The following is a 5342-nucleotide window of genomic DNA, read 5'->3' on the forward strand; positions in this document are numbered from 1 at the left end:
CCTTCAAGTACGCCTCCTGGTCTTCTCTACGCCGAACTACATAACAGGAAGGGTTTAAAGAACCTTCCGAAAAGGAACGAACGACATAGATTCTACTGGCGCAGCTCGGCAGGGTTCGGCACGTCTCATCTGCAAGGACAAGCATCGCACCGGCAACCACAGGCCATTCGGCACGGAGCAGCGAGGAACCGTCAAGGGACGATTCTACCTCGGCTGCCACCGACGCCGTTGGAGCGGACGCATCATCCGGGCTCTGAGCGGCAGACAACAAAAGATCTGCGCCAGGTGAGTGGGATTTCTTGCGTTTGTTGAAGTTGGCATGGTGGTTGGTTTGTGACGCTTATGGTTGAGACGAGGAGAATGCTAGCCGCTAAACAAAGCGAATCTAATCCTGAGAGTGAATCGAGGTCAGATCCTCAACAGGAGCAGCAATTGCTAGGGGGCGGAGTAGAAATGGTTACTGATCAGAGTGAGGTAGTGACTATGGAGGGTGATTACAATGTGGAGAGCAGGTTGCAGGCTTGCGACCAGAGACCAACATTGTCACTAGACGCAACAGGAGCCGAGACAGAGAGGATGGCTATTCGCCGTATGGAGTTGGAAATGGAGCTTCGATTGCGTGAAATTGAATCCCGAGAGCGACTAGCCTTAAATCAAATGGAGCTTGGGCTGTTGAATGGTCGACTGTCACCGCTTGGGTCGGGACGGAGGGATGAGCGAGGTATAGGCCCAGATTCAATAACACAGTGTGCGAAAGTCTTTAAGGGCTACAAAATGCCATGCGATGCTGACGTGCCACTGTGGTTTGATGAGGTGGAGAAGTTCGTCACTTTCAGTGTGCCATACAGCAACCGATTGCATTTAATTATGTCGGCACTGACAGAGCGAGTCCGATACTTGCTTCGTAACCTCGATGGAGCGGAATGCACGGACTATGAGGCTGTGAAAGCAGCGGTTCTACCTGAGCTAAAACTCACCCCAACTGAGTACCTGGAAAGATTTGAAAAAGCAGCAAAAAGGAAGGAGGAGACATGGGCTCAGTTTGAATCACGCGTGAAAACGTACCTAGCATACTACATCCAGGCTAGAGAGGTGGACTCAGTAGGGGCGCTGACTGACCTAATGGTGTCTGATCGCATTAAGGCAGGTCTCAGCTCAGAGGGCATCGAATATGTGCGCCTACGGGAAGAAGAGAGTTGGCTGAAGCCTAAAGAGTTATCAAAGGCTCTACAGATCTTTGAGCAAGCAAAAGGTAAAGGCCGAGCTACAAAGCAGCTTACGGCGCCAGTGCAGCAAATGGGACAAAAATAGATAAATTCCGAAAAGCCCATAGTAAAGTGCCATCTATGCCATGGGCAGGGGCACATTGCCAGGAATTGCCCGCAAGCAACAGGAAATGAGCCGCGCCTGAAACAAGGAAATGGGTACCAAAAGAGGGTGCAGAAGGTCGCGCGGGTCGATGAGACGGAAGCAAAGGAACCAGTTTGAAACCAAAGTACGGGTTTAACTGCCAAAGTTAAGGTACCGATGCAAAGTTCGAGGGCAGCCACATCGAAGCTCCACTTTGTAGATCTTGTGTGCGGAGATGTTTGCACAGAGGTAGTGCTTGATACTGGTAGTGAAATAACAGTAACACGAGAAAGCATACTACCGCAAGCGCTGACGGAACCATCTGGAGCAGTGAAATTAGTGTCAGCTTTCGGCAGCTCCATTCAGGCGAAGTTGGCGACGATCCCTGTAAAAATATCTAGGCCGGGAACAGTTGCAGAAGATCAAAAGATAGGCATAGTATGTGCCCTCACCAATGAGCTGGCCGAGGGTGTGAACTGTGTGCTTTCATTAGAGGAATGGCAGCTGCTTAAAGATAACAGTGAGTTTAAGCACACAAGTATGGGTGCAGTCAGAGTTTCTAACAAGGAACTAGAAAACGCAGAAAATCGGCACTATGAGGCACTGACATGCGAGGTGAACACGGCACTGAATGCCGAATATTCACAAGAGGAAGCAGAGTCAGACGAGAAAGAAGAGGCAGTTTAGCTGTCTAGCCAGCGGGAAATATTCCGAGCAGCACAGCTCGCTGATGAGAACTTGAGAAAGGCATGGGAGGACTCTAAACTCGGAAAGGCGGGTATGTTCGTTAGAGAGGGCTTGCTTCACCACTGGGACTCAATAGCAGGTACTAAAGTGCGACAGCTGGTGCTTCGCCGAGAAAAACGAAAGGAAGTTATGTCCTTGGCGCATGAATCACTGTGGGGTGGACACCTAGGTCCAAGAAAGACCGAAGCCCGCATAAAGTACAACTTCTATTGGCCTGGCATGGAAAGAGAAATTTCAGAGTACTGCCAGTCTTGCCATGGGTGCCATATCCACTCAGACCGACGTAAAACTGACAATATATCCATCACGCCAATAACAAGGTCTGAACATGCCTTTCAGGTGGTTAATGTAGATGTTATAGGGCCTCTTGATATGCCATCTGGTAGGGGTCACAAATATGCTTTGTGCCTTGTTGACTTTTGCACGAGATGGCCAGAAGTAGTATGTCTTCGTTCCTTAACGGCAAGGGCTACCTGTGATGCTCTATTAGAAATCTTCAGTCGAACAGGGGTCCCACAGACTATCTGTTCGGATCAGGGAGCAAATTTTAAGGCACAACTCACTCAGCTGATGCTAGAGAAATTAGGTTGTTTCCCTAGATTTTCCACTCCGGAACACCCTGAAAGCAACGGGGCCGTGGAAAGATGGAATCGGGTGCTAAAGAACATGCTCTTTCATGTAATTGAAAAGGACCCTAAAAATTGGGATAAGTTGATCCCATTTGTGTTGTGGGCTTACCGCGAAGTTCCTCACGACACTACCGGGGTAGCACCCTTTAGGCTTTTGTACGGCAGAAATCCGACAGGTCTACTTACAATTCTTCGCCAGACGTGGGCAGGAGAAGTTAGTGTACCAGTGACGCTTAGGGAGGAACCTGCGAGGTACTTGACGCTGCTACGGGAGAAGTTTGAGCTAGCGGCCAATGTGGCAGGACTCACAAGCATGGCGCGACAAGCCAGCTACGCTGAAGCATACAATAGAAGGACGCGAAATAAAGTCTTTAATGTAGGAGATCAGGTTCTCGTTTTCGACACAGACCGCGCCACCAAGATGGCTCCTAAGTGGCTCGGTCCTTTCACAGTAATTGGTTGTGAGAGGCAGCATTCGTGTAGAGTAGAAACGCAACAGGGAAAAAGATCTGTGGTCCACGCCAACCGAATGAGACCGTACTACGCAAGGGTAAGCCAGGTTGGTGTAGTGTTTGATGATGATCATGAGTTTGGAGAAGTAGAGTGTGCACCACAAGTCGCACCCCCTCTAAAAGATGAGGAGCTAATACCGTTAGAGTAATTAGCCCATCTCAGTGAGATTGAGAATGAAATACGACGGTTGTTCCAAAAACATCGTGCACTCTTTGATGGCAGGCCGGGATTGGCGAAAGTAGGAAGGCACCGAATTGAGCTAAAAGAAGGGTTTAAACCGAAGAAAGCTTTTCCTTACCGAGTGACTGAACTGCTCAAGAAAGAAGTAAGCCGCCACGTGGATGAGCTACTTGATTTAGGATTAATCTATCCTGTAGAGAGGGAATTTGCGCACCCGGTTGTGTGTGGGGGGAAGAAAGACGGGTCAGTGTGAATGTGTATTGACTACCGAACTTTGAATGCAGGAACCCGTGCAGACGCGTTTCCAATGACTAACTCACAGGAGCTAATTTTTAGAGTCGGTCGCGCGCAGTTCATCACTTTGGTTGATCTGAGGCGTGGCTACTGGCAGGTACCGATGGACCCGCAGAGCCAGATACTCACCGCATTTGTAACCCATGAGGGTCAGTATGCATGGAAGGTGATGCTTTTTGGGCTAAAAGACTCGGCAGCGACCTTCCAAAGAATGATTAATACGCTCCTCGCTAAGCATCAAGCCTACGCTACGGCATATCTAGATGATATAGCTATTTTCTCGCAAACCTGGCAAGAACACGTAGAGCACGTCGATACCATATTTTGGTTACTTAGGGAAGCAGTACTAAAGGCTAGCCCTGAGAAAAGTCAAGTGGGACAGTCTCACATTCGTTATCTAGGGCACATAGTGGGCTCAGGGACACATGCACCCGACCCCGAGAAAGTATCCGCAATAGAAGGCCTAGTGCAGCCTAGAACAAAGAAAGAGCTGCGAAGTTTGCTGGGACTATGCGGATATTACAGGGGTTATGTATCTGGGTATGCTGAAATAGCTAGCCCACTAACGGCGTTGACAAAGCGAGGAGTACCAAACTTAATCCCGTGGCCGCAAGATGCGCAACGCGCGTTAGAACAGCTCAAGGACTCGCTCTGCAGAGCAGTGGCGTTGAGCACTCCGCAACCTCCTGAGCCATATTGGCTGTTCACTGACGCATCAGCGACGGCTGCCGGGGCTTGCTTGGCACAGATGACTGAAAATGGCGATGAGAGGCCTATAGCATTCGCAAGCCATCGCTTCGATGCGACCCAGGCGAGATGGTCGACCATAAAGCGCGAAGCGTTTGCTATTATTTGGGCTCTAAAGAAGTTCGACTACTGGCTCTTTGACGCTGAGGTCAATGTTGTCTCTGACCACAATCCGCTGTCATACCTGACGACGTGCACTCCACACGGGGCGAAATTGACTAGGTGGGCGCTGGCACTCCAGCGTTATAACATAACGGTTAGACATCGAAAAGGTATCAAGAATGGAAATGCAGATGCGCTATCCAGGCTCCCCAATCTGTCATGGGAGTTGGGAACTAGCGATACCACCATGTCAACCTAGACAAGCGTGAACGTTCCTACTCAGCCGACGCTGCGTGCGGCGAGCCGTGTATGTGATATACCGGACATTTGGAAGAGACTTCTCGCTGATATTCAGCTAGTGTCGTCAGTGTTGTGTGCGCGGACTTGCGAGCCGCGATGCACAATGGGACTTTGTGCGTACGCCTGTGTACATGAATGTGGACTCCCTGCAGAGTGATATTGCTGACTGATATTGCTGACTGCTTAGCAGACCTGGACAACAGCATACACCAATGTTGTGTTTTGTGATTTGGTTACTAAGGTGTATATGTTTTTCTCGGAGTGTCGTGGTGACGTATAGACATTGGCGCCCCAGCAGGAATGACATTGCTGCCGTGAAGGTAGTGAGGCCCTTGTGAAGAGTTGATGAACGAGCTGATAGCAAGCTCGGTTATACTCTTAGAATGGGCGTGTAGGGCCGCGCCCAAAGGATAATCACCTGCAGGTGTGCGTCTGAACGTGCTGCCAGGTGCACGCCAGGTTCACGCATCTTGGCACCCT

General features: G+C 49.9%; 1 pseudogene; it reads left to right on the forward strand.

Annotated features, from left to right (window-relative positions):
• The first annotated feature begins 483 nt into the window (after nt 1–483).
• On the forward strand, nt 484–4821 carry LOC146196193 (uncharacterized; annotated as a pseudogene).
• The last annotated feature ends 521 nt before the right edge of the window (nt 4822–5342 follow it).

The sequence above is a fragment of the Amblyomma maculatum genome, chromosome 3 (genome assembly GCF_055883805.1).
Source record: "Amblyomma maculatum isolate TAMU_Amacu chromosome 3, ASM5588380v1, whole genome shotgun sequence".
NCBI lineage: Eukaryota > Metazoa > Arthropoda > Arachnida > Ixodida > Ixodidae > Amblyomma > Amblyomma maculatum.